The following is a 17,179-nucleotide window of genomic DNA, read 5'->3' as shown; positions in this document are numbered from 1 at the left end:
GGTGAAATCTCCATTGCAATGTTTAAAAACTCCACAGTCAAAAAATAAAACTGATCAGAAAAACATTAACATATGTCTGTATGAGCTCAAAAATAAAATAGAACTTTATGATGTGGGAAAAGGCAATAATAAAATAGATATTGAAAAAAGCATCCTGGTTAATCACTGTCACAGATGTAAGAATAGCCAAGCTGGAGCTCTGGATATCAGCTGTTATGGATTTGAGTCAAATCATCTTCTTTTTGGTCTGTAGAAATTGCTTTAGTTAGTCTCTCTGGAATCCAAATCGGCTGCTGTTCTCCCTGTGGAAACACACAAACAAAACCCCGACTCCAGACACTCACTGGGTCAGGACCTTTCCATTGTCCTGTTAGAATATCCTTCCAAAGTACCTTAGGCTTATGTACATTTTTTGGACACATATGCCTTTCCGCAGCACTAAGCCCTGATGAATCCAAATTTTAAAAGTTTAGAGTAAAAAGCGTTATCTTAAGTTTATCTTTGGGGGATATATACCCCTTTCCAATTCCCTCTTTTTGCTTTAATAAGTACGTTTTAATAGTTTGATGAGCTCTTTCAACTATGCCTTGTCCCTGTGGATTGTATGGGATTCCTGTTAAAAAATATTAACTGATTTTTCTTTAGGGATGATGTTCCAAAATATCCTATATGCATCCTTTGGAAATTTAAAGATCCTTTTAAATTTAAGTTTTCCAAAAGCATTTTGCCTTAGTTTTTAGAATTACTTTAGTCCTTTTAATTTTTTGATGTGGTTTTAAACCAATTTCCTTCTAGTTTAACGTTTTCTAAATTGGCTTTTGTCTATAAATTTTAACACCCTCATCTGAGACTTCTAATTTCTGCACCACCAGAAATTAAAGTTGATGGGCTTTTTGAAAAAATTACTAATAATCTCCTTGTTCTTCTATTTTATCCAATATTTGACTTTAAACTTTTCTCTTCTACCTTTTTATATCTTGAATGTCTGTATCTAATAGTTGTCTTACTTTTTGTATTTTCTATCTGAAATACCTTTACTTGACATTTTCAACCATTTTCTATCTTATTTCTATCTTCTAGGGTTTTTTTTCCCCCTAAGGTTTGTACATTCACCCTTAGTTGCTTTTTTTCCTCCTAGTTTTCTTTTGTTTCCTATTTTGTGTGTTTGAAATTCTTGTCTTCCTACATCTTCTCTATCTTACTACATCTTCTCTTTTTTTTACCTTTCTGTACTTCTGTCTTTGAAGTTTTCCACTTCAAATTTTTAATCTTCTTTATCCAAATATCTTTTATCCTATTATCTTCACATTTTCATGTTTTTTTTTTAAGTAATGCTTTTAAGATTAACTAGGCTTTGAATGATGCAATCTTTCCTCCGCCATGAAGGCATCTTAATCACCTTTAATTTAACCTTTTAAAGCCTTTTGCAACTTACTTAGACATTTTACAACTTTTTACTTTATCACACAAAGATTATCTCATCTAGAAACATTTCTTTTTCTTTTAACCTTCCATATTAAAATATATTTCCACCTCTTGAATCTTTTAATATCTCTTTTCTAGCCATTAACCCTTTTTATAAATTCACATTCTGAAACAACTCTTATAAAATTTCTGATTTAGACAAATTACTCCACTTTAATAAGATGAAATACTTTCATGTATTTTACAGTACTATAATACTATAATTGAAACCCAACTGAAACTTCTTATACTCTTTGTATATAAATTACACATGATAGAATCTTAACACTTAGTAACCTTGTTTCAGCAAAGACACAGACCAAAGCAATATTAAACTTTTTTTCCATTTACCAATTTATGAAAACACACATAATGTTTAAATATATTACCTTATGGAACTTAATAAGTAAAGAGTACTTGCTTTTATATTTAGTGGTTGATGTTTCAACACTTTAGCTTTGTAAATTAATCAGATGTCTGTAAAAACCAAGATCTTAGACAAGTGTAGTAAATAGAACTAGCCATCTCTTTCTTGTTGAAGAAAAATCTTTTTACAGGATACCATGATGGTCTCATTGTGATATATTCAACAACTCCTCTTTAAAAAGCCATGGGCTACATTTTTGTATTGTATCAACATATGCCCTAACTGTTCTTGGTCTTACTGGGGTTCCTCCTTCCTCTAACAATTTCTCTTCCTCGGAGGCGAACAATTTCAAATCTTGAGTCAACCGTTTTCCCCAGTTTGCCTGAGAAAGTTCTAGGGACAGGCAACTTGAAATAAAAACAAAATAAATAAAAACAAGAACACATTGTTTTTTGAAATGGTCACCCATTCTTTTGCTCTCCTTCAGGGGCGAGCAATTTCACTTACCTCCAAGCTTCAGGCATTCCCCGTACGGGCCACCAAATGGCGCCATCTGGCTGGGCACAAAATAACTGAGCCGCCACAAAAGCCTTGTAGATTCAAACAGCAACTCTTTATTTCTGAATTCTCACCGGCACTCTACACGCACGTTCTGGGAAAATTATGCTCCCTCCACTGGGCTCTGCGTACCAATACTCTCAGAACTCAAGGGGAACTCCAAAGGAGTGGGCGCTTGAGGCAGCAGGATCAGGATTCCACCCTAAACCTGGAGCCACCCTATTCCCAGCAGGATCCACCCTAAACCTGGAGCCACCCTAATCCCTGAGCAGGGTCACCTTTCAAACCAAAATGCCATGCGTCATTCCTACTTGGCTATGGCTGTCAGAAATACACCCTTCAAGGGCATACCCCCAATAACCTACTTCCTCTAACTAGGCTTCACCTTCTAAAGATTCCACCACCTCGAAACAACCCATTCAGCTGTGAATCCATCGATGGATTAAACAGCTGATGAGTTAGAGTCCTTGAGACCCAATCACCTCCAAAGGCCCCACCTGTGAATGTTGCTGCACTAGGGACCAAGCCTTCAACACATGAGCTTTTAGGGAACATTTAAGGCTGACTAGAGCCTGTTCCATCAAGGGCCCCTGCCTAGGGGTAAAAATAACTGTCATAATGAGAGAAGGTTGAACTTGTTAGAAGCCCTTACACACACACACACACACACACACACACACACACACACTGATCTACAAAGAGAAAACTTTGAAACACTTGGTTGTTCCATCCAAATTGGGTACAAGCACCTTGGAAAGGTTGGGGTTTCTGACAAAACCATCAAATTGTAGCTTCCCCATTCAGCAGATAATTTAAGAATTAAGGTAGAGACCAAAATATCTTTGATAAGATGTTTTTGGTAGATTGGAGGATGTGAATCAGGAGTCCTTCCAAAATCAGACCTCAGAACTGGGCCGTCATGGGCTCACTGTCCCGGAGTAGGCTGCCCAAGATTCTTCCCTACCAGTCAGGGTCCCAGCAAAATTCAGAGGGCACACTGAGATTAGGATAATACAAGGAGACTCAACCAAAAGCATGAGTGGGAAAAGTACCCTGAAATGAAGAATAGCCTGTGTCCTAAGTCCAATTCCAAAAAAACAAACCGCCTCTGGGAACAGAGATTTTCCAGCAGGAAGTTCATCATTGGAGAGGTCGAACCCTCCAGATCAGCACCTGAGGGAGAATGAAAGCAATGTACTGGGCAAACGGAACAAGGAATTGAAATGTAGTTGTGACAAAGTCAAACAGGGAATATAATGGGTTCTGGAGCAAGATGTCACCCTCACAGTTTATCATCTCTAAGTTGGGTCCTTAGTGGGTATTAAGAAGCAGTTCCAGCCAGGTACATGCCTGTAATCCCAGCAGCTTGGGAGTCTGAGACAGGAGGATCGCAAGTTCTAAGCCAGCCTCAGCAAAAGCAAGGCACTAATCAACTCAGTGAGATCCTGTCTCTAAATAAGATATAAAATAGGGCTGGGGTGTGCCTCAGTGGCAGTTCCATTTTTCAATCAGATTTCAACTTCTGAGTGCTGCAGTACATGATAGGGTCAATGGGAACCATAGTCATAGGCCCACTGCCACACCTCCTTGGCTTTAACTGGGTTCCTCAGTACAATGTAGTGCTGCGTGGCATCCTGTGTCCATGATTTAAGCATTCTGAAAGCCCATTGATTGTCATACTGGCAGAATCTCTCAGGCAAAAAAAGGCAATCTTGCATCTGGTATACATGTTGATCCAGTCAATATGAATCACCGTTTCCTCTGAAATGGGAGAGGTCCATTGTAATCACTTGCCACCAATAGGCTGTTTGGTATCCACAAGGGATGGTGCCTAACCAGTAGCTCAGCACTGGTGTCTCTTTTTAGAAGTTTGGACATTCACCAGTAGTGGATCAGCTTTACTAAGAAGGAACCCATGGTGCTTGAGCTATGCATAGCTTCCATCTCCACTGCCAAGACATGAAGTCCATGACTGGCCCCAAACTGCTCTGATATTATGCCTACTGGGCTGTTTAGTACATCTGCCATGGTGGATGCTCTCTGTTGAAGATTAATTTGGGGGGGGAGGGGCGAGTACTGGCGACTGAACTCAGGGTCACTCAAAACACTGAGCCACATCCCCAGTCCTAAATTTTGTATTTTATTTAGAGACAGGGTCTCACTGAGTTGCTTAGCACCTTATTTTTTTGCTGAGGCTGGCTTTGAACTCACAATCCTCCTGCCTCTGCTTCCTGAGCCACTGGGATTACAGGAGTGTGCCATCGTACCCAGCAACATTAATATTTAATACAAAGCTTATCACACATCATATTCTCTCCCATTGATGCTTTCATGTCCCTCTTCCCTGGAGCTCTTTGTCCCTAATCTTACAATCTTTCTCCTTTCACTCTCTGATCAACAGAACAAGTAATTGTTTTAGTTAGTTTGTTGTAGTTGTGATCAAGATGCTTGCTTGACAAGAACAAAGTGGAAAATAAAAAGTTTATCTTGGGCTCATTGTTTTAGAGATCCGGTCCATGACTGGTCAACTCCATTACTCTGGGCCCAAGGTGAGGCAGAACATCATGGTGAAACCTCATGGCAGAGGGAATCTGCTCAGCTCATTATAGCCAGAAAGCAGAGAGAGAGAGCATGAGGATTCACAGTCAAAATGTAATCCCAAAGGGCTCTCCCCCAGTGACCTACTTCCTTCTGCCACGTCTACTTACCTACAGTTACCACCCAGTAATCTTTTCAAATTACTCCATCAAATGGATTAATCCACTGAGTAGGTTGCACTTCTCATAAACTAATCATTTCACTTTGAACAATGCTACATTGGATAATCCATGAGCTTTTGGGGGGATACCTTCTATCCAAAACATAACTCTCTTTTGTTATTGGCCATGAGCCCATATGTATCCTAATTGTGAACTACCTTTCCATACAAGTGTGTAACCATGATCATCTCCTAAATCTCTACCTGTTAGGAACAATTCTCTTCACATTTTCAGGGTTGCCTCTTAAAGGAAGCTGTACTAAAGTAGGCCATTTTCACCTTATTCTCATAAAAAGAGCCAACCCATCCATGAAGCAATAGCATCCATTACCTCCTTCATCAGCTGGACGTAGGGGCCTCACACCCACATTTAGTCACAAGTATGAGCCGAGGGATAGGTGCCAGTATAAGTGGCAGGTGAATGAGTTTATGCTATGTTCTCACATGACTTCTAGTGCCCTTAACTCTGCTTTTGTCCAATCTCAGATATAGTCCCTTCATCCAATCATGAATTCCTGTTTGGGAGTGAGAAACTGTGACTCCATTTTTGAAAAACCAACCTGTACCTCAGAGCAGGGCCTGTCCAAAGCGGGTGGGGATGACCCTTCTCCTTGGAAAACCTGTTCCTAGGCACATAGCTACCCTTGACCCAGCAAATGCAAGTTCCTGAAAAGACCAAAAGAATGCCTGAGGCCTAATTTCGGACCAAAGCAACAACCAATCAGAGTGAGACAGGAAGATACCTGAAATACTAGGCCACCTTCCCAGGAGTTTCAGTGATTGATAACATGATTAAGCAATCCTGCAAGTTTAGCATATACACTCTTGCAACCCCTCTGCGGCCTAAACCAATAAGTTCAAACGTATCCACCACTTGAACTAACCAATCATCCTTATCTGACTTGTTCCCATCAATGAATGTGCTAATCAATGTTAAGAGTTGTTTGGTTTTCCCACGGTGTGAAATGATTTGCTGTGTGATGTTGGGATGCATAGAGCATCCCCCAAAACCTATAAATCTTCACTGAACTAAGGGTCAGGATTCACTCCTTGGGACCGCTGCATCGGAAACGGCTCTGAGTCCAGGCTCAAACTTGCAATAAAGACTCTTATGTGATTTGCATCGGATTTGGCTCCTGGAGTTTACTGGAGTCCCATGAATCTGGCATTACAGGAGTGCATGATCTTATGACTTGATGGGTTTGACAGAGATCAAAGGAGTTCATTGAGCTAGAGCACTGATCAGCCTCCTGGAGCCAAAAGCAGGGTAGAGAAAAATAGTGGGTAGATTTAATGTCACACAGAAGATATTCAGGACACCCCAGACCCTCCCCACCATAGGGACAGAACCCTGGAGGAACAGCAGAACTGCTGTTCCCAGAAGGTATCTCATCCCAATTCTTCCCAAATTAACCAACTGGTAAAAGATTTCCCAGGTCATGGTGGCACACTCCTGTAATCCCAGCAGCTTGGGAGGCTGAGGCAGGAGGGTCGCGAGTTCAAAGCCAGCCTCAGCAATTTAGTGAGGCCCTAAGCAACTCAGCTATTCAGTGAGATTCTGCCTCTAAAATAATTAAAAAAAAAAAAAAAAAAAAAATCCATGCTTGAATAGTGTACACTAACATTGCTTCATATTGCCTGCACGTAAATGGTTCTAAGAGTTTGCAAAACTTTCTTTGGAAAGATGGGGGGAAAAAAATAACTATCTTGGCCATTTGCCATCTTAAAATGAGCTGAAGTCAAATCGCTAGAGAGAAAGAAAAAGTGGGAATAATTCCAGTCCCAGTGTCTTCAAAGACAAATATAATGAACGAAGGCACAGAGCAAGCAAAAAGAAGAAATTATGTCCTCACAAGCTTAGGGGCCTTTCTTTTCAGAATCCCCCCCCCCCCCAAGAGAGAGCATTCAACTCATACAACTACATTCTGAGCAGAGCTGGGTTGGAGGGGTTTAAGTCTGCTCTTCTGAGCAGAGAAAAAGGAAGCACTGCATTCTTTTGTTCTAGAAAAATTCAGAAAACATAAGGGTCTATGTCAGTCCTGCTGTCCCTGCCAGGTAATTGTGAACTCCCTTCTCTCATCTCCTCTCCCGCCTTCATGCAGAGGGCAACCTGGAGCAGAGAATAGGTCCTACACAGGTGTCCAGAAGAAAGGGATCAGAAGCTTCCCCAGGAGCACCCTTTTCACTGAGGGCTCAGGGAAACAATGTACCCTTGTTTAGTGTTTGCCCAACAGACAGGGTGATCTGAGAGTCGTGTACCCTACAGAGAGAGGATGCTTCCACAGTTCCTTTCTCCTCCCATGTTCCCTGCCACTGTCCCTGTAGCATTTCTGCAATCAGCATATGTGGCACCTTCACACTCAGTGTCCTCATTCTAAACACTCCTTCAAGAGCTTTTCCCCTCCCATTGTCACTTTAGACTGAGAAAATCCTCAAAGAGGAAAGAAATTGAGAAGTAGGGCAGGTGGCTTAAGAGTAATGCTCTGCTGAGCAGAATATCCCCTGTCCTGTGCTGCTGTCCTTCAGGGACCCCTGCCTACAGCTCTGCCCTTGATCAAGCATCAAGCTTCTGGCATCCCCCATGGTCAACTTCCCACCTCAAAAATCCTGAGTGGTGGTACACACAGAACCCTCTGTCAGCATGGGACTGTCCTGGCATGGATCCCAAGCCCAGTCCCTCCCAGAAGTACAATCTTCACCAAGTTACCTAATCTGTTGGAACCTCTGTTCTACATATGGTTTTAGTCTAGCATGTGGTCAGGACTCAGTAAATATCAGAGCTTTCTCTTTCTCTTGTATAAAATATTCAGTGAATCTCTGAGTCAATAAATAGACATCTCTCTCTCTCTCTCTCTCTCTCTCTGTCTTTCTCTCTCTCTCCCTCTCTCGTATACACACACACACACACACACACACACACACCCCGTGTGAAGATGAAGGAACAGAAAAGTGTTCTCAAGAGGAACACATCTAGTTCTGTAACTTCACAGAAGTTACAGCATCTTCATGTATTAAATAAGGAGGGTTGCAAGATTTTGAAGATTTGATGAAAAAAAAAATGAGCTGAGCCAAAACTGAGGAAGAAAAAAGAAGTAACAAAGTTATTGACAGTCCTCAAAGCAGAATGGGAAGTAGGATCATAGTTTATAGAATTCCTCGGGATTGAGAAGATTGCCCTGGGGAGTATCACAGGGATTTTTCATATTCCTCCAAAGCCCCAATCCCAGAGGATGCAGGAAGTCACAGAATGCAGCCAGCATCAACTCCACTCAACAATGGTTGGTAGGTAACAAGATCAACAATACATATGCTAAACATGCAGCTGGTTTCTAGCATGCTTACTGTTAAGACAAATTTCAGTGTGATGAAGGAGAGGTTCATGCAGATCCCCACCATATAGGCACATCCTCCAGGCTTGCACCCCAGCCTAGACCCCTTGAAGAGACCACAATGTTGAGGTTTTTTTTTTAAAAAAAAAAAAAAAAATATCAAAGTGTACATTGTGAGGACCTCAAGAAGCATCACTTTCAAAACATATATTCTTGAAAGACACTGAGCCCAAGTTGAGTGATGGGCAGGTGACCACTTCCCCATCTCATTCCCTTTGACCCACGAATCTGACCCTTTTGTTCCTAGCTGACCTAGATGAAAGAAGGAAACAGCATGGCCAGAGACATCTTATAAGCCATTGGGAGAGGTATAAAAAAAAAAAAAAGCCAGGCATTGGGCAGACTGGGCAAGATATCTTTTAAGATAGGTGTTATCTTATACTAGAACCTGGAGAAATACCTGGGAGGGAATCAGAAACTGGGTGGTCCTGGAGAACCACCAGACACCCATGCTTTCAGTGCCAAGTACCTATTGGAAGCCAGCAAAATTTTTTACATTTTTGAACAGGGTGTTGGCTTCCAATTCAAGTTCAGTGTAGTTTCCCCTTAAAGTCGAAGGTCACCTGCCCTCCTGGAAGCTGTAGGTTCCTTCAGCTGATGATTCAAAGAAGTGGGGGATTTTGTTTCCCTAACTCCAGGCATTATAGATTTTTTTGTGCTTAGCATGAAGGAACAGGCAGCTGTATTGCAGTCATTTATTCTGAAGAGGGACAGCTCTGGCAGTTCCCTAATGAGTGCTTGACTCTCTGCAGCCACTATCACCTGAAATGAAGCCAAACAGTTTTTGCTTGCAGGTTTTTAAATAAAAGAAGAAGAAGATGATGATGATGAAAACAAAAGGAGCGAGATTAACCCTAAAATATGTTTTCTTCATTATAAGCACTTTTTTTTCCTTTTATCTCAGGTGAAATGGCTCTTAGTATAAAACTATAGGAGAGTGGAAAACACAAAGAAAATAAAGATTTCTAGTGAAGCTGGTGTTTTGGAGGCTTTTTTCCTGCCATATCTGTGATATAAGAAATGAAATACTTTTTACAATTTCCTCAAATTCTGACTCTGAGAAAGTTCCCTCATCTCACTGGAAACCGTACCCCCACACTGTGCACCCCACATTCCGACATTCCTGACCACGTTAACGATGGGCGTACCCATTCTCACACCTGGACCTGTGACCTTGCGCAGCGATGGGTGGCGATTGTGCTCACACTGTCCAGCCTTTCTTCACTAGGTATTGAATGAAAGAGCAGTTCACAGAGGAAAGTGTCACCGCTGAGGTCCCCTTTACTTCCCAGTGAGTTTGCAGAGCACCTACATCACACAATTGAAGAAACTAGGTCAGATACTACAAAAGTCCCTCAAAGTTTTTGCATCTGGAGTCGAAGAAAGAATGTACATTTTTATCATTCTGCACTTTTGCCAATAAATTTGCCGCACCCTCCCCAGCAGATCAGACCATTGTTAGAGTGAACACTGATTAGAATACCAAAGCCCAGAGCTAAGCTTTTTGCCAAAAGAGAAGCCACCCACTAGCAGGTTTGGCAAGGCTGGGAGGCCCAGGCCTCTGGAATGAGATGAGCTTGTTTGATTTAGTGGCAGCACCAATCTGATCCTTTAAATTGTTTCCTAGCAGAATACTACCAGCTCGTTTGAAAGTCAGTCTGACTATAATTTGCTACTAATTGTAGTTTAAAACCAGCTACTGAGAGCCCAGCTGATAGCAAAGCATAAATTCAAGTGGCTGCTTTTAGGATGTCCTTAGATCAAGGTGAGTTTTCGTATTCTCACTACTTGGGCTTTTGGAAATTGATTAATTTCTATGCTTTTTACATATATCACTCTACTTTCAAATTAAGCCAAGCCCTCAAATTATGGAAAAGATAAAAATTATTCCAGGTGACATTTAAATTTCAGCAAAAATCAGTCACCGAGACTATTGTGCCTATCATGCCTTTCTTTGGCTGCCCATCTCATGCATTTCTTCTAGCTCCTTCCTTTACCACTTACTCCCTAGAGCCAAACTCACAAAATATGGCCCATGAACCACCCTGGGACCTTTAAAACTGCAAATCACTAGACCCCAGCTCTTTTGTACTAAATCAGAATTTGGTTGCTGGGTGGGAAACAGGTCCCAGAGATAAGCATTTAAAATAAGATCTCTGAGGATTTTGATGTGCACCCAAGTTTGAGAACCCAGCCTTGTTTAGGCTGGTTCATCAACAGGAGATCTTTAGGTCAAACACTTCAGCCCTGATTTGAATGAAATGGAAACTAAGAAAAGAGTGTGGAGAGAAGGTGGCAGCATGAGCTTCCGCATCACCCTCTGGCTTCCACAGCTGCCCAGGCTTCTGTCCCCACCACCTGGGGCACCACAGTCCCAGGCTGGCCAGGCACAGAACACAATGTGGCAAACCACATTTCAAGGTTCTCTGTCACTTGACCTTTTGACCTTGATCTCCTCTCACTATGGTCCTGTCATTAGGTCTCTTCTCACATAAGCCATGCTCATGCCATCAAGTCTTTGCTCAGGTTACCCACATCCCATATAGAAAGTCTTGCCTCTGCCTCTTGATATACCCAATCTTTCCTCTGTCTCAATTTGTTGTTGTTGTTGTTGTTGTTGTTGTTGTAGGTAGTACTAGGGATTGAACCCAGCGGCACTCTCCCATTGAACCACATCCCCAGCCCTTTTTATTTATTTATTTTAGGGTACCAGGAATTGAACTCAGGGGCACTCAACCACTGAGTCACACCCCTAGCCCTATTTTGTATTTTATTAGAGACATTGTCTCATTGAGTTGCTTAGTGCCTCACTAAATTGCTGAGGCTGGCTTTGAACTCGAGATCCTCCTGCCTCAGCCTCCTGAGCTGCTGGGATTACAGGGGTGTGCAACTGCACCCAGCTCCTTTTTATTTTTTAAGACAGGATCTCACTAAGTTTCTGAGGCTAGCCTCAAACTTGTGATCCTTCTACCTCAGTCTCCTGAGTCTCTGGGATCATGGGCATGGCTATCATACCTGGCATTTCCTGCCCATTTTTCCTACTGAACTCCTGACTCCCATCTATACTCCGTCCATCCATTCTTTCACCTCTCCATTCTCTGAAACTTTACTTTCCCTAGAATTAAGTATCAGTTTTTAAAAAATTGTCATTTAATTATATTTGTGTTAGACTCATTTTGCCAGCTACAATCTTTAGTTCTCTAGCCAGAGTCTACTAGACTTTTCAATGGTACCCTCAACTGTCAGCACAGAACACAAAGTACATGGTGCAAATCTAATAAATTCTTTTAAAATTATGGACTGATGGAGCATCTCCCTGCCTGCTCAGAGGGTTATATGGTAATTTCAGTCATCCCTACTGTGTCTGGCCCCAAACAGCAGTGACAGTTGGTAGTCGGTGGTGTTCCAGAGGAAAGTGAACTGCAGAAGAAACAGGCACAAAGATGGAATCACTCTTCCAGTCATCATTTATTAAGCCCCAAGTGTATGCCAGGCATATCTGTGTCAGGTGCTGAGAATGCATTGGCAAGTAAAACACTCTCCCAGCTCCACGGAGTCCCCACCCTCCTGTTGAAGACAGATTATACCGGTGATCAGAAAAACCAGTGGAAGATTACAGCAGATACATGTTAGAAGGGAGAGTATATGCAGACCCTGAAAGCAAGAAACACTACCTGACTTGGCCATGGAATCCAAAAGAAGGTTATTAAGCTGGAAACAGAACTCTGGGTCTCCAAGTTAAGACTGTGTAAATCTCCTCCCACATGCCCATGTCCCTGCTCCAGAAATTAAAGTAGCAGGACCTTTCCTTTGGGGGCTCCCAAACTGTTAGAGAACTGCTTGAGTCCAATGCACCTGAATTGTAACTGTCAAGTGATTAATCTGGTTTATTCCAAATTGACCAAATCCCTTGGAATTCTCCTTGGATTTTTTGGCTACAAAATGGGCATGACAGTAGAGCTGTGCTAAACTCACACTGTGAAGATTTAAAAAATGTTCTCATGCATTGGAACTCCTGGGAAGGTAGTTAAAATGCATTATCAAATGGCCCCAAATCAGCAGAAATTCAGCTCTAACTTCTTATCTAACCAACCCAAGAAAATGTGAAGGAAGGAGGAGTGAGGACTGTGTGTGTGTGTGTGTGTGTGTGAGAGAGAGAGAGAGAGAGAGAGAGAATATGTGTGAGCAAGAAAGCAGTTGTTCCTGTCCCAGTGGGTTCTTAATAAAACTCAGTTACACAGTTCAACTGCTCTCTTGTGACTTTCTGTGGGTTGCAACAAAGGGACATTTTAGGGGGTTCCAAAAGAATCCTCTTTGGGAAATTTGGCTGCCTATCAAATGACAGTGGCTATTGTTTATCAGTGAATAGCTTTGTCAGCAATAGGCAAATCGAACAAGGAGATAGTTACCCTGAAAACTCAGTGGGTAGAAAAAGCAATAACATATGGAGCCAGAGATGTGTTTTCATTCTTTTTCTTTTCTGTAGCTTTGCATAAAGTGTGCTTACGTATGTCTCTTGAGAGTGTGTGGGAAGTTACAGGGCAGGGCATTGGTGGTGGTGGGGTGGGTACAACAGAGTCACTGGCCACTTAATATAGCCCTGTTCAGTCAGATGGGCTTTATTATGCAAACTCACACATTGAAGACATTTATCTCAACCTTTAAAACATGAGATTCAAAATGGCATTGTCTTCAGACCCAAAAGATCTAAACAAGAGAGTACACCTGATTGTACTTAACTAAACTCAAAACACCTTCAGTGACTGAATCCATAAACACCTTGCATTAAATATGATCTGCTTTTTATATTCATAGAATAAGTAGACCTCAAAAGCAAAAGATACTTCTTTTTACAAATATTTGCTTTTCTGATCCCTCTCTTCTCCAAATATTCAAATATAACATTTAGAAGACAGTTTTGCTTTCTGTTTCAGGCATCCTTGCATATCTTAACTCATTTACTACTTGCCACAACTATAAAAGGAAGATAAGAACTTGTCTTGCACTTAACAGTTGAGAAAACCTGAGGAACAGAGAGGTTAAACCACTTGCCTAAGTGGTGAAAGCATGATTTGAATCCAGGCTGTATGGATGTGGGTCAATACTCCTGACTTCCCTGCCACATCCCCTCTCCCAGGCTTAGGAAGAAAGATGGCCGGTTGTAATTGTAATTGTCATTGAGTAGATTGAAAAATACAATGTGTCCCTAGGCTTTTCAAAGACCAATTTTCAAAACTCTTGTTTAGCTTCGTGGTTAATGATGAGGTAGTCACGAGTTAACTTGTAGCAAACTGCATGTCATAAATAAATCACAAGCAGCTAATTTGTACAACCTAAGTCAGAATTTGCAATGAAAGCAAAGGGGAGAAAATGTTTGAGAAAACCATCTTCAGAGGAAAAAGCAATAAGTTAAAATTGACTCCCTGAGGTAAAAAGACTCTACTCTTTGCAATTTACCCAAGTGCTTGGAGGTGACTTACAATTCCCAGACTTCGCTCAGATCTGAGTTTAAAAGTGCTTCTTTTAGCAGCTCTTGCAGGATAAATTATGACTTCAAAGCAGAAATGTCTCCATTCACAAAATGGGTCGCTGACAAGAGCTCTAGGGTGCAAAGAAACCATAACAAGCAAAGAAATATGGCAACAAGAAAAATGAAAATTTACCCTGGGTTCTGTCTCCCTTAGCTATTCTACACGATTATGGGGAGCTTCACTTTGCTCTCATTGCAGAAGGAGGGCACCTGAAGTGACCAGACCCTATTAAACCTGAGGGATCTGGTCCATACACAATCACACTGAGGACGAAAGAGGACCCGGAAGAGGAACCATTTCCTTCCACGAGGCCCAGGTCCCTCTCACAGTGAGACTTGTGCTGAGGCTCTGTCACTCTGATTGACTAGGATGTGCAGATTTTGCTTGGGGCTGGGAATCTAGTCTCTCTGTGACGTGACCTAACCTTAAGGCTTCCCCAAAAGGTCCCTCTAAGACCAGAGAGTGCAGTCCAGCTGAGGATCCCTGCAGCTAGTTCTTACTGTAGAGGCCACTCATTTCTGCCTCAAGTCAGAGGGCAAGTATGGCCAGTATGGACATTTCTTAATTGCAATACTGAAAGGCAGTGTAAGGATGAAGGAACATACTGTTTCTAGAAGCATGAAAATCTGTATGCTTCCTTAGCAGATTATGCTAAGTGAAGCTAGCCAATCCCTAAAAAACAAATGCCAAATGTCTTCTTTGATATAAGGAGAGTAACTAAGAACAGAGTAGGGAGGAAGAGCCTGGACCATCTGGTGGTTAAGGTAAGGGATCAGCAGTACAGAGCCCCTGAGGCTGCAATGGGTGCGTGTGAAAGGAGGGCCTTGCGTCACCACATACACAGAGGGAACATCAAGGTACAAACCACCCTCGTGCCTGATGGTGGAGGAATTTTGGAGCCTGTCGACCAGGTGGGACTAGGCGATGCCATTACCCCACAGGTTCAGTTCTGCTCTCCTAAACTCCAAAGGAGTTTGTGGCAGAGGTTCTAGAAACCTCCAGCCGGTGAGCAGAGGAATTGGCGGAAGGAACCTTGCTCCACCTGGCCTCCGTGCTTGGCCTCACTGTCCCCACGGGCACTGCAGCTCTCTCTAAGCCCTGGAGCACAGCTGGGACTCAGATCTCATGGCCGAGGCCCTCACATATACTTATCTGACTCCTAACATCTTCCTCCTCCATCTGCCTAGCGCCTTTTTCTCTCAACCCAACCCTCAGGAAAGAAAACTTACCTGGGACTAAAAGCATTGATAAGAAGGGTGGAAAGAGTTTGCATCAAGAGAAACTAAAAACAAAACAAAACAAAACAAAAAATTACTCCTTTAATTGTTGCTAATAGATTCGGTACCTCATCAGGGAAAAAATAAATAAGAAAAGCTAAGAAAGGGAAATTTTTTATAACTATGTCTCTTTCTCTAGTGGAAAAATAAAGACATTGGCTGTGAGGAGAGCTAAGGGTCTGTTCTTGGCTGTGTTTCTAACTGTCTGTGACGAAAACCAAAACCCTGCCCATTTCTGACCCTCAGCTTCAAGGTTGATCCAGCTACCATCAAAGTAAATACACTCTACCAATTACTCCATGTACTGGCCCTTGCCCATTGTGAATTGTCCCTATATCTTTATGCTAGGACACACAGAGAAGCAAAAGGGCAAGCAAAATTATAGTATGAAGCCACCACTTTACTGTAGGAAGAGTGTGTTTTGGATTGACAGTCAAGAAAGAACAGAGTAGGGGAACATACTATGAAATTCACATCACATTGTTAAGGGTTTACAGCATTAAACTGTGGCCAGGCAGGATACACACAAAGCTAGCTGACTGCTTGAGCTTCTAGGAAATAATACACATTCTGGCTCCAGGAAGAGCTCAAATAGTTTCCTGCAGATAAAACAATAACTTAAGGACTTATCTTACTCTCTTTCCTCTTTGTAGAATTTCGTAAATAACAATGGCTCAACCATAAAATCTGAGGTTATATTTCCCAGAGTACCTTCTCTCAGCTAATGAGAGTATCACCCACATTTTAAAATGTTGAAGACACACAAAGGAGATAGGCATTTCTAGGTCACCTTGTATCAGAATGTATCTTTCTATAGTGACTAGGAACTCTGAGATTTCTCTCAACACTCTGTGATTAATTTTTAATACAAGTCAGAATTTTGAAAATGGCAGCCACCGTGTGCATCAGAGTGGTAGACTGGGGCGGCTCTTCTCCATTCACCTGTGAGATGCCAAGCGGAGGAAACACAAGGAGTCTCTCATAACCTTTGCGATGACATGCTCTTTATTTAGTGCACTCAGCTACTTAATTAGTCTGCCAATATAAATCTTTAAAAATCTGTGTGTGCAAAGTCAGCAGGGGGTCTGAGTCCTGATGTTATTTTTCCCACCACTGAATAAATGATTTCCACCACCACACTCATACTTTTTCTCATTAGTATGTATGAAATGAGTGGAATAAGCACTGGGAGATTTATACTGTACTATATCCAACTTAATTAATCAGAAAAGGAGCTCATTTCTAGGGGAGGGAGTCGCAGCTCACAAGTTCCTATATACCTGTTTAATTAATAATATAAATCCATCATCAGGAGGAGAATTTTAAAGTGTCCTCCACCTTTTCTCTACCTATTATATCTATTAACTAAACTTTCCTGTAACCTAGGGATGCTAAAGTGCCATGATCTTTAGGTAGCCCTGTAATTTAATTATAACCTTAAAGTGCCTACCCAAAACCCAACTTAGTGATTCAATGAATATTAAATGAGTGTCAACCAGTGGCCCAGCAGGTAGGAAGACATAGAAGCAGACAAGATTTTCCAGTAAAAGGCAGACCCAATTGTCCAGTGATATTTAGTTAAATAGAGGAGACAAGGGTATAAACAAAGAAGAAACTGGAGGAGATTTTCCCAAGGAAGGTGTGTGCATCAGTTGCTGCAAAAGCACCCAGCAAGGGTGAGGGGCGAAGGACAAAGGAGGAAGGCAGTCAGAGAAGGTTCCACAAGAAGGTGACATCTGAACAAAGATTTAAAGGACAAGTGCCCAGCTCCCCACAAGACTCTTAACTGCCAACAGATCCCCAACACCTAGCACAGAGTAAGTGCTCAATAAAAT

The sequence above is a fragment of the Marmota marmota genome, unplaced genomic scaffold (genome assembly GCF_001458135.2).
Source record: "Marmota marmota marmota unplaced genomic scaffold, marMar, whole genome shotgun sequence".
Taxonomy (NCBI): Eukaryota; Metazoa; Chordata; class Mammalia; order Rodentia; family Sciuridae; genus Marmota; species Marmota marmota.
This window is presented reverse-complemented; position numbering follows the sequence as displayed.